This window comes from Eleutherodactylus coqui, chromosome 6 (assembly GCF_035609145.1).
Source record: "Eleutherodactylus coqui strain aEleCoq1 chromosome 6, aEleCoq1.hap1, whole genome shotgun sequence".
Lineage (NCBI taxonomy): Eukaryota > Metazoa > Chordata > Amphibia > Anura > Eleutherodactylidae > Eleutherodactylus > Eleutherodactylus coqui.
In genome coordinates, this window is record NC_089842.1 from 49,764,712 (window position 1) to 49,779,997 (window position 15,286).

At 48.5% G+C, this 15,286-nt stretch overlaps 1 long non-coding RNA gene across 1 annotated transcript; it reads left to right on the top strand.

The window, feature by feature from the left end:
• The first annotated feature begins 13,056 nt into the window (after nt 1-13,056).
• Nucleotides 13,057-14,957, top strand: LOC136572079 (uncharacterized). The gene is made up of 3 exons (XR_010785750.1): nt 13,057-13,307; nt 14,305-14,450; nt 14,677-14,957. It is a non-coding gene; the product is annotated as an uncharacterized lncRNA (long non-coding RNA).
• Nucleotides 14,958-15,286: the final 329 nt, after the last annotated feature.

The window sequence follows — 15,286 nt, forward strand, 5'->3', positions numbered from 1 at the left end:
TGTTGTAATTTGTGTGCATGCGCCACTTCTCACTGCTCCCGTTTTTTTGGCCGGGTCCACTTTCTCTGCTCCTGCAACCTACATTATTGCTGCAGTGAGCAGATGGTGTAAGGGGCCAGAGGGTCCTCCAGAATAGTACACATGCATAGTCCTGTCACACTTTGTTATGTTCTTCTAGGAGACATAGAAAGTGCTGTATGTTTGTTTTCTCCTCCTTCCTAAGCTTGAAGCTTAGAGCTTGGCAACAGCTGGCTGCTTATTGGCTGTATGTCATGCCCTCACTGATTGGTAAAGGGGTGTGGTGAGTTCAGAGCGGGAAACTACAGTGATCCAGTATGCTGAGGAGGAGAGTGCGGGAACAGGAAAGGAAGTGAAGGAGGAGTTAGAGGGGAGTCTGCTTAGGAGGACGTGTATGAGGAGGTTAGCAGAGCGAGCAGCTTCAACACACGATTGTCCAACAGGAAAGCTAGGATTCATCGGCTCTGTAGCCTGACAGCAGTGAGGGGAAGGGAATCTGGGAACCAGTCCACTTAAACAGTAAATTACACAAAAAACCCGGAGAAGTCAAAACCAAGGATAGGCAAAAGGTCCACAAGTTATTTTCATCTCAAAGCTGCATCAATCCTTTTTCCAGTATGCCCAACAGGTAACTAGGCCTGTGCAACTTTCTACTGTGTCACCTTTAGTTTCACAGAGAGCATTGAAGATTGAACTGTATTCATTCAGGATTCAACTGCATTTCAGTGTTGTCTACTGCAAGATTAATTGCTTTGCTCAAGACTGCTATTAAGTGTTATTTACTTAAAAGCTTGAGTAAACTGTGCACTACCCATTTACTATCGAAAAGCTACCAGGACTCCTGTCAAGTTATTTCCCGCCCTTGATTCTTACAGTTCTGGGTAAAGTGTTGGCGTCACGTGATTAAACCGCATTCATTATAAAGACTGAATCTATTATTTTGTGCCACTGTGCTGCAACCGAGGAAGACACATTTGCCACCATTGTCCGGTGAGATTACAGAAGCACCCATGATATCCATATTGCAATCCCTGTGGTCTCCCCCACTCGCTTGGATGCTGCAACGGCACTAAGCCTTTCCCACACCGAGTACAGAAACACCTTTGTGGGATAGTTAGGGATCATTCACATATGATAACATATTTCGCAACAGCATTGCGAAATATGCCCTCCCGTAGAATATTCAGCCCCAAAATCCACACAGCTAAAATGCGAATTTTGGTGCAGAGTTGACAATAACCGAATCCTGCCAGCAAATCTGCATCAAAATCCAGTTAGCAGTGCGGGATTCGGGGACGGCATATTTTGTAAAGCTGTTGCGGAATATCCCATCCTGTATGAATTCAGGACAAGATGGAGGGGGGAGAGTTGTGTGTGACACAGTGCTGAGAGCAGAAGGCCCCATCCTGCCTAGGCAGACTTCCCCTGTAGCTGCTTTTTTTGCAATTTCTGGACTCCCTCCATTCAACTCATGAGGAAGACCTTGACAATGTATGAAAGATAGTTAATTCATAATGCTAATGGCTAATATATATATATATATATATATATATATATATATAGCATGTAATGTATCTGTGTAATATACAGAATGGCCTGCAGGGGGCTGTAAACAGGCCTTCTGTGTACTGGAAGGTGTGCTAATCAGCAGGGACAACTGTGCGAGTGTGTCTGGAGGAGCTAAAATCTCCAGGCACATTCAGTCCCTAGCTGAAAGCTAGGGCAGAGATACTGCCAGAATAGAGCTGTTGTAGAAAGCCGCGCTGGGCCAAGCTCTGAGAGAGATAGCTGGAGCTACTCCTTGAGAGGGCTGCTAAGAGGTGGCTGAAAGCCTGACATCTGCTGGAAACCAGGCTGTGATACTGCCATAAGTCAGACTGGGAAGGACGCCCCCAGACTGACACCTGGATAGGTATGTGTAGTGGTGCTAGACCACTGTTGGTAAACTACTGTTCAGTTAGTGCCTTGACAGGCAAGTGTTTATAGCCAGTGGCTGCTGTGTTTCCACTGGATTTCTGTGTTATTGCTGAATTTTCAAGAAAATAAAGATATTTGGACTCTTACACGGATGAATGGAGTGATCTGCTGTGTCATTCGCAACACTGCTGTACGTTATGCATTTCATGAAGAAAGGAACTTTACAAACCTGGTTATGTGTAAATGTAAACGTATGCAGGCGATTAAACATTGTGGATGTAAATGGGCGGATGGGACACTCTGGATACATCTATAGGCACTGACATTCTTGCAGCAGAGATATCAGTTAATGCAGGCGTTGGACTCTATAAGGGTTTGTGTCTGTGGGTGAGGAGGATTATTCAGTCTCCACATCTCTGGCACAGACCAGAGAGATATCTATATATCTGTTGTAGAGAGCGACTCCAGGTTAGATAATACAATTCTCCAATTTGTTGCTCCAATGCATCTAACAAAAAACATTAAGCAACTCTGCAATTAGTATTAATGTAAAAAAAATCTACCGTTTTGTGCCTACTGCTCTTATGCAGAATTATGTGTTTCCATAGTTACATACTACAAACAATGCATGGGCAGTCTGAACCTGCTATGCATAGGTTAAGTATATTCAGACAACACCTGACTTGCTGCAGTTATCGTAGCATGCCCGCCCTATTTGATAGCACTGCAGTCATTGCAAAGTAATGACTATGCATATATGCTAATTGATCCTCGACTTCTTGACTACATTCACACCACTTTTATTTTTTGCTAAGCTCTGAAAAGAATTAACTGTTTATATGTGTGATTGGCTTTTACAGTGGCATCTCAACAACCAGCAGAATAAGGGGGGGGTAACCCCCACAGCGTGATCGGATGGTGGTGATGGGCTAACATGGCAGTCCAAAGCTTATTGAAGGTTCCCAGGGCTGCCATGCATAGATGCCTATGAAGACCTACCCGAAGCAGGACTTGAAAAGCAACATCCAAAATCTCTATTTACTGAAGTATTGCCGTATATACAATCGATCAAAGCACTGCAAGTTCAAGTCTCCTATGGGATCTAAATAAAAGAAAAAAAAACAATGTTTTTAACAGTTAAAAAAATAAATATTAAATCATAATAACAGTATGTAAGGCTGAAAAGACCATCCAGTTCAGCCTACTAACTCCCAATATTGATCCAGAGGAAGGCAAAAGAAAAACCCAATGAGGTAGAAGCCAATCTTCTCCATTTAAGGGCTCTTACCCATTCGCTTTTAACGCGAATGTCAATGGGACTTTCTAATATAAAAAACGCAAAGCACAAACTTGCGATGCGTTTTTAATAGTGATGAGCGAGCATAGTCGCTAAGGGCCCCACAGGTTTTGAATGCAAATCGAAAAAAAAATAAATTTGTGTTTTTTGGCAATTGTGTCACTTTAAAAACAGGTTTTTTTTTTGTACAGCACACATATGAATGAAGACTTACATCCCAAAATAGATACCCCTATTTGTCCTGTGTTGAGAGACATACCCATTGTGGCCCTAATCTTATGTCCATATGCACAACGGGGTCCAAACTGAGAGGAGCTTCAAACTTCAACCGTCTTAACTTTTACGTGATTGCCATTTTCCATTGGATAACAGCGCTAAGTGACCAGACACCACTCACAGCAGCCCTCAGTCACTGCTCCAGGCTCTCTGCTACCTTTTAGTAGCCAGGAGCAAGGAGAATTTTAGTTTCCCCGGGCCGTCCCCAGCTTCTGTGCTTGCATCTGCCATTTTGTCAATTTGCACATGTGCTGAAGCTGGGTAAAGGTCCGCGGATAAGGATCCCATCGGAGGACATTGCCAGAGGCCTTAGGCAAGTAAATAGGTAAAAACGTAAGTCTTTTTTTTTTTGGACTTTTAAAATTTTTTTTATCGCCGTTATCCATTGGATAAGGGTGATAACGTCACCAGAGACCACATACCATGGCCCCCTGTGAAATCTCCAGGCTCTCTGCTACATTTGGTAGCCAGGAACGGGGAGATCTTAAATTACCCCGGCAATCCATGGCTTTTGCGCATGCGGCCGCTATTTTGGCGACGGGCACAAGACCGGGGTAAGGTAACTGGATAAAGCCAGGGGCCTTAGGTACGTAATTTCATCTCCCCTCATGGATATGATCCATGCATGTGCAGCCGCTGACATCAGGCCTTGGAAGACCAGAACGCCACGGGACATCACAGAGGATGGGGGTGAGTACTCTTAGCTCCCCTAATGGATCAGACCCGTGAGGGAAGCTAAATCTTTAACTTCTTTTAACTTTGTATTCCCTGTAATGCAATCGCCGGTATCCGGTGGATAACGGCGGTCGTGCGACCGGGGGTAACTGTCACGTCCACAGCCTGCAGGGCTTTAATCCCCAGAGAATGCGTGTTTTTACGGCCATGTGGATTAAAGCCCAGCCAACCGGGACATAAAAACACTATGGGGTGGTCAGTAAGAGGTTAAAAAAAGCACCTAGCAAAAATTAGTTTCTTCCCCTTCTTTCATGAGAACCATGGACCTTATCAAAACTAGCAAAAAAATTGTAGGGAAAGGGCCAATGAGTAGTCTTTCCGTGTTTCCATTTATTTGGTTGACTAATTATCGTCCCATATAAGAGGACCATAAAGTGCAATGCCTATAAAAAAGGCAAATAATAATAGGTGCCCCTTAAGTGCACTTTATTACCCAAAATCACGGAACAGGAAAATATAAACAGACAAAAATATCACAGGAAGCGGCCATATACTTACTGATACAATAGGGCAGGCAGAAACGCCACATCCTAAACATGCAGAGAGCCATACTACTGAATGGAGGAGCAATTAGCACAGGTGAAGGTACAACCATTCACATACCTTCCTAAGGGTGACTAGTAGAGATGAGCAAACGTACTCGTCCGAGCTTGATGCTCGTTCGAGTATTAGGGTGTTCGAGATGCTCGTTACTAGAGACGAGCACCACGTGATGTTCGAGTTACTTTCACTTTCATCTCTGAGACATTTGCGCGCTTTTCTGGCCAATAGAAAGACATGGAAGGCATTACAACTTCCTGTGATGTTCCAGCCCTATACCACCCCCCTGCAGTGAGTGGCTGGGGAGATCAGGTGTCACCCGAGTATTTAAATCTGCCCCGCCCGCGGCTCGCCACAGATGCATTCTGACATAGATCAGGGAAAGTGCTGCTGATGCTGCTGCTATAGGGAGAATGTTGGGGTTATTGAAGCCTAAAATTACACCTAACGGTCCTTCTTAGGGCCACATCTGACCGTGTGCAGTACTGTTGAGGCTGCTTTTAGCAGTGTTGCACATTTTTTTTTTTTGTATATCGGGCGTGCAGAGCATTACATCCTGAGTCTGCAGTCATTGTACATAGTATAGGGACAGTGGGAAAAGTGAAAGAGATATACTGTCTATATAGGCAGTGGGCTTTTTCAAACAAATTTGGGAAAAATACTATATTTGGGCTGCCTGTGACCGTCTTCAGTGTACTGCGTGTCTGCTGGGGGTAGTAGTCCTAATTAATACGCAGCTAAGTGTTAAAGCAGGCTTGCGCAAAATTGTTTCCTGGCTCTGCGTTGCCTGTTACATCATCGCCGTCATCCCGTCCAGAGGGAAACAGTACACATATATACGCTGCCTATAGTATCTGTCTGCTGTCTCAGCTCAGCCTTTAAAAAAATAGAAGCAAAATACTTAAGGCCTACTAGTAGCCTTTGGACACTTGACTGCTTCTGCGCTGTGAATTCCACTAGCTCAGTCATACGCACCTACGTCTCACTACAGGCTTGCGCAAAATTCTTTCCTGGCTCTGCTGTGCGTTCCGTAAGCGAAGTCAGCCTCCAACCACAGGCCAATAAGCGGCACATTTAATTACAGCGTTCTGTTTCTGTACTACTGGTAATACAGCATGTTGAGGGGTAGGGGTAGGCCTAGAGGACGTGGACACGGGCGAGGACGCGGAGGCCCAAGTCAGGGTGTGGGCACAGGCCGAGCTCCTGATCCAGGTGTATCGCAGCCGACTGCTGCGGGATTAGGAGAGAGGCACGTTTCTGGTGTCCCCAGATTCATCTCACAATTAATGGGTCCACGCGGTAGACCTTTATTAGAAAATGAGCAGTGTGAGCAGGTCCTGTCGTGGATGGCAGAAAGTGCATCCAGCAATCTATCGACCACACAGAGTTCTACACCGTCCACTGCTGCAACTCTGAATCCTCTGGCTGCTGCTCCTCCTTCCTCCCAGCCTCCTCACTCCATTACAATGACACATTCTGAGGAGCAGGCAGACTCCCAGGAAATGTTCTCGGGCCCCTGCCCAGAATGGGCAGCAATGGTTCCTCTCCCACCGGAGGAGTTTGTCGTGACCGATGCCCAACCCTTGGAAAGTTCCCGGGGTCCGGGGGATGAGGCTGGGGACTTCCGGCAACTGTCTCAAGAGCTTTCAGTGGGTGAGGAGGACGATGACGATGAGACACAGTTGTCTATCACTCAGGTAGTAGTAATTGGAGTAAGTCCGAGGGAGGAGCGCACAGAGGATTCGGAGGAAGAGCAGCAGGACGATGAGGTGACTGACCCCACCTGGTTTGCTAAGCCTAGTGAGGACAGGTCTTCAGAGGGGGAGGCAAGTGCAGCAGCAGGGCAGGTTGGAAGAGGCAGTGCGGTGGCCAGGGGTAGAGGCAGGGCCAGACCGAATAATCCACCAACTGTTTCCCAAAGCGCCCCCTCGCGCCATGCCACCCTGCAGAGGCCGAGGTGCTCAAAGGTCTGGCAGTTTTTCAGAGTGCAGACAACCGACGAACTGTGGTGTGCAAGGTTTGTCGTGCCAAGATCAGCCGTGGAGCCGCCACCACCACCAGCATGCACAGACATATGATGGCCAAACACCCCACAAGGTGGGACTAAGGCCATTCACCACCTCCGGTTTGCACCACTGCCTCTCCCCCTGTGCCCCAACCTGCCACTGAGATCCAACCCCCCTCTCAGGACACAGGCACTACTGTCTCCCGGCCTGCACCCACACCCTCACCTCCGCTGTCCTCGGCCCCATCCAGCAATGTCTCTCAGCGCACAGTCCAGCCGTCGCTAGCGCAAGTGTTTGAGCGCAAGTACGCAGCCACGCACCCGTACGCTCAAGCGTTAACCGTGCACATAGCCAAATTGATCAGCCTGGAGATGCTGCCGTATAGGCTTGTGGAAACGGAGGCTTTCAAAAACATGATGGCGGCAGCCCCCGCTACTCGGTTCCCAGTCGCCACTACTTTTCCCGATGTGCCGTCCCAGCCCTGCACGACCACGTCTCCCGCAACATTGTACGTGCCCTCACCAACGCGGTTACTGCCAAGGTCCACTTAACAACGGACACGTGGACAATCACAGGCGGGCAGGGCCACTATATCTCCCTGACGGCACATTGGGTGAATTTAGTGGAGGCTGGGACAGAGTCAGAGCCTGGGACCGCTCACGTCCTACCCACCCCCAGAATTGCGGGCCCCAGCTCGATGCTGGTATCTGCGGCGGTGTATGCTTCCTCCACTAAACCACCCTCCTCCTACGCAACCTCTGTCTCGCAATCAAGATGTGTCAGCAGCAGCATGTCGCCAGCAGTCGGCGTCGCGCGGCATGGCAGCACAGCGGTGGGCAAGCGTCAGCAGGCCGTGCTGAAACTACTCAGCTTAGGAGAGAAGAGGCACACGGCCCACGAACTGCTGCAGGGTCTGACAGAGCAGACCGACCGCTGGCTTTCGCCACTGAGCCTCCAACCGGGCATGGTCGTGTGTGACAACGGCCGTAACCTGGTGGCGGCTCTGCAGCTCAGCAGCCTCACGCACGTGCCATGCCTGGCCCACGTCTTTAATTTGGTGGTTCAGCGCTTTCTGAAAAGCTACCCACGCTTGTCAGACCTGCTCGGAAAGGTGCGCCGGCTCAGCGCACATTTCCGCAAGTCCAAGACGGACGCTGCCACCCTGCGGACCCTGCAACATCGGTTTAATCTGCCAGTGCACCGACTGCTATGCGACGTGCTCACACGGTGGAACTCTACGCTCCACATGTTGGCCAGGCTCTATGAGCAGCGTAGAGCTATAGTGGAATACCAACTCCAACATGGGCGGCGTAGTGGGAGTCGGCCTCCTCAATTCTTTACAGAAGAGTGGGCCTGGTTGGCAGCCATCTGCCAGGTCCTTGGAAACTTTGAGGAGTCTACCCAGATGGTGAGCGGGGATGCTGCAATCATTAGCGTCCCCATTCCTCTGCTATGCCTCTTGAGAAGTTCCCTGCAAAGCATAAAGGCAGACGCTTTGCGCTCGGAAATGGAGGCGGGGGAAGACAGTATGTCGCTGGATAGTCAGAGCACCCTCATGTCTATATCTCAGCGCGTTGAGGAGGGGGAGGAGCATGAGGAGGAGGGGGAAGAGACAGCTTGGCCCACTGCTGAGGGTACCCATGCTGCTTGCCTGTCATCCTTTCAGCGTGTATGGCCTGAGGAGGAGTAGGATCCTGAAAGTGATCTTCCTAGTGAGGACAGCCATGTGTTGCGTACAGGTACCCTGGCACACATGGCTGACTTCATGTTAGGATGCCTTTCTTGTGACCCTCGCGTTACACGCATTCTGGCCACTACGGATTACTGGGTGTACACACTGCTCGACCCATGGTATAAGGAGAACCTTTCCACTCTCATACCCGAAGAGGAAAGGGGTTCGAGAGTGATGCTATACCACAGGACCCTGGCGGACAAACTGATGGTAAAATTCCCATCCGACAGCGCTAGTGGCAGAAGGTGCAGTTCCGAGGGCCAGGTAGCAGGGGAGGCGCGGAGATCAGGCAGCATGTACAGCACAGGCAGGGGAACACTATCCAAGGCCTTTGACAGCTTTATGGCTCCCCAGCAAGACTGTGTCACCGCTCCCCAGTCAAGGCTGAGTCGGCGGGAGCACTGTAAAAGGATGGTGAGGGAGTACATAGCCGATCGCACGACCGTCGTCCGTGACGCCTCTGCCCCCTACAACTACTGGGTGTCGAAGCTGGACACGTGGCCTGAACTCGCGCTGTATGCCCTGGAGGTGCTTGCTTGTCCTGCGGCTAGCGTCTTGTCAGAGAGGGTGTTTAGTGTGGCTGGGGGAATCATCACGGATAAGCGTACCCGCCTGTCAACCGACAGTGCCGACAGGCTTACACTCATCAAGATGAACAAAGCCTGGATTTCACCAGAGTTCTCTTCTCCACCAGCGGACAGCAGCGATACCTAAACAATACGTAGGCTGCACCCGCGGATGGAAGCATCGTTCTCTATCACCATCAAAAACGTGGACCTTTTAGCTTCATCAATCTGTGTATAATATTCCTCCTCCTCCTCCTGCTCCTCCTCCTGAAACCTCATGTAATCACGCCGAACGGGCAATTTTTCTTAGGCCTACAAGGCTCAGTCATATGACTTTAGTAAACAATGTTTATACATTTCAATTCTTAATTCAATAAAGCGTTGAAACTTGCACCTGAACCAATTTTTATTTTTACTGGGCCGCCTACAGGCCTAGTTACAAATTAAGCCACATTAACCAAAGCGATTAATGGGTTTCACCTGCCCTCTTGGTTGGGCATGGGCAATTTTTCTGAGGTACATTTGTACTGTTGGTACACCAATTTTTTTGGGCCCTCGCCTACAGTGTAATCCTAGTAATTTTTAGCCCACCTGCATTAAAGCTGACGTTACCTCAGCTGTGCTGGGCACTGCAATGGGATATATTTATGTACCGCCGGTGGCTTCCTGGGACCCACCCATGCTGTCGGTCCACACGTAGTTGTAACTGCATGTGTCCACTTCTAAAGAACCCCAGTCTGACTGGGGCATGCAGACACCTTGACAGAATGAATAGTGTGTGGCACATGGGTTCCCCATTGCTATGCCCACGTGTGCAGCTCCTGATGGAGGTGGCACAGGATTGGATTTCTCATTGCTTCTGTACAGCATTATGGGCTATCGCCCCGCCCCTTTGAAAGAGGGTCGCTGCCTGGCCGTGCCAACCCTCTGCAGTGTGTGCCTGCGGTTCCTCCTCATGGCAGACGCACTTATAAATAGACATGAGGGTGGTGTGGCTATGAGGCCAGCGTGTGGCATGAGGGCAGCTGAAGGCTGCGCAGAGACACTTTGGTGTGCCCTGTGGACACTGGGTCGTGCGGGGGGGTTGGGCAGCATGTTACCCAGGAGAAGTGGCAGCGGAGTGTCATGCAGGCAGTGATTGTGCTTTGTTGTAGGTAGTGTGGTGCTTAGCTAAGGTATGCCTTGCTAATGAGGGTTTTTCAGAAGTAAAAATTGTTGGGAGGGGGGGCACTCTTGCTGCTATTGTGGCTTAATAGTGGGACCTGGGAACTTGAGATGCAGCCCAACATGTAGCCCCTCGCCTGCCCTATCCGTTTCTGTGTCGTTCCCATCACTTTCTTGAATTGCCCAGATTTTCACAAATGAAAACCTTAGCGAGCATCGGCGAAATACAAAAATGCTCTAGTCGCCCATTGACTTCAATGGGGTTCGTTACTCGAAACGAACCCTCGAGCATCGCGAAAATTTCGTCTCGAGTAACGAGCACCCGAGCATTTTGGTGCTTGCTCATCTCTAAGCGCTGCGGAATAAGTTGGCGCTATACAAATAAAGATTATTATTATTATTATTATTATTATCTCTAGTGACTACCCACTAGTGTTTTTTTTCACTGTGAAATTCGCAGCGTTTTTTTATTTTTCTGCAGGGGTCTATGGGACTTGTAATGTTAAAATCGCGATCGCGCAAAATTGCGATTTACTGCGAAATCGCGATTTTGCGCGATCATGATTTTAGCTTTAAAAGTCCCATAGACCCAAAGACTCCTGCAGAAAAAAAAGTTGCAAGTGCAGGCTGAACACCGCTGTCTTTTGTATGGTTCAAAATGTGTTTTATTTTTTGTAGTTCTGCAATTAACATCTTATACCATCAAATCTTGTCAAGTATTATCACATTACAGTATTATGGCAATTTTATGTACCAAAACATTAAACTAAATAGAAAAAACAAACTTGTCATGGTGTAATTGTACTAGCATGAACTGTCTATACTACTAACAGTAATTATTATAGAGAGACTATAGTGAAAAAGGGAAGAAGAGAAAAGAATATTCTTGTGTAGAGAAAAGTATAGATGGGAAAGAAGGTGGTGGTGGTGGGGGGGGATGATCCGACCTGTTAGCCACTTGGATGTCGCTCATCTATTTTGAGACTTAATTATGATAGGATGGATTGGTTTTGTTGATGAGGGGTGAGGCCGCTCGTAACCCACGTTGACGTCTCTGGTGAATTTCGAAGCGAGACCCAGATGGTCCAGGGTGCCAAGTAGCTACCATGCCTCATCTCGTCTCTAGTACATAATTCTTCCAAATGTTGGATGTTAAGTGCTTCTAGCCACATTAATCTGGTAGGTGGGGATGTGGATTTCCATTTCCTGGGTATTATCTGATGTACGGCTCCGTTGTTTTTTTTATAAGTTGGGCCTGTGTAGCCAGGCAAAATGTTATGGCCCTTGTGTAATACCCTTCACAACTACAGGAGCTGTGCCGAAAGTCTCCAGGCCTGCCGGTTTCAAGCAGACCCCTATAGTAGCTGCGTCGTTGGTGTTAAACAGGGAACCCTCTGCAAATTTCCAGGCTGGTGCATACACCTTTAAGATTTTCCCACAATAAGGACATGCCTTTAGATCTTTGCCTTTTTAAAACCAGTCCACCTTCAGCGGTTGAAGACACAAAGCCATAAACCTCCAGGCAAAATATTTAGTTTCCATGAACTTTAAATGTCTTGGGGCTAGTTTTGCCAGGTTTTTAGGCAAATAACCTATAGAACAACCCCCCCCCCCCCACCCTTCCTGCTTGGCCACGGGCCTTTCTTCAGCAAGGTGCCCGCAGGAGGGCTGCAGGAAGCAAGATTACGTGGATGTAGAATCTCAAAGATAGACAAAAAGGCATGTGATGTGCATGGAGGCCAAGGTATGCCATTCTAGAAGGGTTGGAGCCTAGTAAAAGGTTTTCTGAGTGCCATATGGTGCTTGTGAAGGCAGAATGGGACTTTTTTTTTTCTCTTCCACAGCATTGGAGCCAATACCCCCTGGGGCGAGGGTGGCTTGGTTCTTTGAACATGTCAGGGGGTGCACTGCGCATGTGCTAACATAGCTTAGTGCACTCCATGACATGTTAGAGCCTTGCCGCCTTCCACCAGTAGGGGGTTGAGACCTTCAGAAAAACTGTTTGAGGTCGCTCCATTTTTCGGATGGTCCCAGGAGTTCCACTGGGATGCTCTTCTTAGGGGAAGTTGGTTGGATTGCATTCCCGCGTTTCCCTTTGTGGCCTGCTGGTCCATTATTTTGACTAGCGGGTATTGATATTTAAAAAGAAAAGCTTTTTTGCTAAGTGTCAGCAAATTCTTTTTCGCCAAGCTGAGCAGCTACTCGCTTAACACATAACAGAACTTTCATTTGATAACTCCACTGATTGCACCTACTGTGACATGTGTGAATGCCACAATGAAGGCCCAAGTCTGTGCTCAGCTTGGGGTCCCAACAAACATAGTTCCTGGTTGATGTGGGGGAGGGAAGTGGAGGGGCAGCACATGGCCTTTAACCCCTTCCCGCTCCAGGACGTACATTTACGTTTTAGAACGGTGTATGTATGAAGAGAGTTTGCAGGGTGACCTTTCAATATACAGCATGCGTGTCATCTGTTTACAGCTGACACAAGCAGGCAATAGCTGCAATAGGCCGCGCAGCTGTTTGCAGCTATTAACTCTTTAAATGCTGCTGTTAATTTTGACAGCGGCATTTAAATCCCCCAAACAATGGGCAGGGGTCCTGTACGTTCCCCCCCTCCCCCGCCCCGAGGGAGCCATACAGGTGTCATGGTAGCCTTAAACTGCCTATCAAGCCATTCCTGTGGGGTGGCTTGATTGACTGTGTTTCAAATCGCAGTATGAGCTGATTTTATAGTATTACGTCATACTGCAGAAGCGATCAAAGCATCGCATGTTGTAGTCCCCCAGGCATATTAGTAGTTTACACTGCGGTTATTCCTGCTGCCGATTCCAGCCAATGAGGTGGCTGGAATCGGCACCATGTGACCTCCCATTGTGCACGAGCAGTACAGTTCAGCTGCCGTGCACGATGAGAGCTGTGCCCGCGCCTCACGTGACCGGTGACGTCACCGGTACTTGAATTTGCCCGCGAATTCCGAGCCTACAGAGGAAGCTGATGGTTGGAGCCTTTTATACTACTTTCAACGTGGGAGAGGAAGATTTCTGCGCTGTGTGGTGAGTACCTACCTGAGATTAATGTGCTGTGTGTGCTGAGTACCTACCTGAGATTAATGCGCTGTGTGTGCTGAGTACCTACCTGAGATTAATGCGCTGTGTGCTGAGTACCTACCTGAGATTAATGCGCTGTGTGCTGAGTACCTACCTGAGATTAATGCGCTGTGTGCTGAGTACCTACCTGAGATTAATGCGCTGTGTGCTGAGTACCTACCTGAGATTAATGCGCTGTGTGCTGAGTACCTACCTGAGATTAATGCGCTGTGTGCTGAGTACCTACCTGAGATTAATGCGCTGTGTGCTGCTGTGTGGTGAGTACCTACCTGAGATTAATGCGCTGTGTGTGGTGAGTACCTACCTGAGATTAATGCGCTGTGCGCTACGTGTGGTGAGTACCTACCTGAGATTAATGCGCTGTGTGCTGAGTACCTACCTGAGATTAATGCGCTGTGTGCTGAGTACCTACCTGAGATTAATGCGCTGTGTGCTGAGTACCTACCTGAGATTAATGCGCTGTGTGCTGAGTACCTACCTGAGATTAATGCGCTGTGTGCTGCTGTGTGGTGAGTACCTACCTGAGATTAATGCGCTGTGTGTGGTGAGTACCTACCTGAGATTAATGCGCTACGTGTGGTGAGTACCTACCTGAGATTAATGCGCTGTGCGCTACGTGTGGTGAGTACCTACCTGAGATTAATGCGCTGTGTGGTGAGTACCTACCTGAGATTAATGCGCTGTGTGTGGTGAGTACCTACCTGAGATTAATGCGCTGTGCTGCTACGTGTGGTGAGTACCTACCTGACATTAATGCGCTGTGTGGTGAGTACCTACCTGAGATTAATGCGCTGTGTGTGGTGAGTACCTACCTGAGATTAATGCGCTGTGCGCTACGTGTGGCGAGTACCTACCTGAGATTAATTCGCTGTGCGCTACGTCTGGTGAGTACGTCACCTGAAATTTGCGCGACGCCACCTGACGCAACCTGTCTTTTTTTCAGATTTGTGCGCTACGTGGGGAGACGCGGCCACCTGAGATTTGTGCGCTTTTTTTTGCAAACTTACGTGTGGAGATGATCCTGACGTTTGGACGCGTTTTGAGAAGAATTTCGCTTCGCTTGCACACAAGCTGACATAACTCGTCGAGGTAAGCTGCTGCATCTGCTCATACGTGCTTATTTTGCGCATATTTGCAGGTTTTCGCTTGCGTGTGTGTGTACGCACGCGCGTGTGTGTACGTATATATAATATATGATTCTTCTGACCAGGTTGGGGGAGTAGTGGTCAATGTAAATGGGTGGAGCGGATCTAGGGATCAGTAATACTGGTGTGATGTGACTGTTAACCTGCTGATTTTTCGTTATTTCCTGCAGATCTGACGTCCTTGAGAATGGGAAGGCTGGCGGACAGTGAAGAGACCCTCGACGTTCAGCAATCTTGAAACCCTTCGTTTTATGGACTGCTTTTTGCCGGTGACTCACCTTTTTTTTTTTTTTATAAGCTTTTTGGAGTATCCTGAAAAACTGCGCAATATTTTACACCGATTGAGTAAACAGAAAAGATCCCCAAACACAGCGGCCTTTGGTTTATCAGGGAATGACACTTGGTGTAAAATCCACATTTTTAATAAATAATAAAACGTGATTTGAATTTGTTTTTTTGTTTTACCTTATTTATGTTTTCAGGCTCCTGATTACCCACGCTGTAAAGCCGACTGCGACGAGCTCCGCCATGGAATTCCGGGGCGGAGCCCATCACGGCAGCCCCAAGAGACCCCAATACTTACCTCTGGTTCCGGAGTCCCGCATGACGCCTCAGTGCGCATGGGTAATAGAGCGTGAGACGCACCGCAGCGGCATGTGACGCGGCTGGCGGTAGGCGTAGAGGCGGTTTCACGCTATTTTCCGCTGTGCTACAGCGGAAAATAGCGTGAATGGACGGCTTCCACAGACTGCAATGGAAGCCGTCCGCGCGTATACCCGC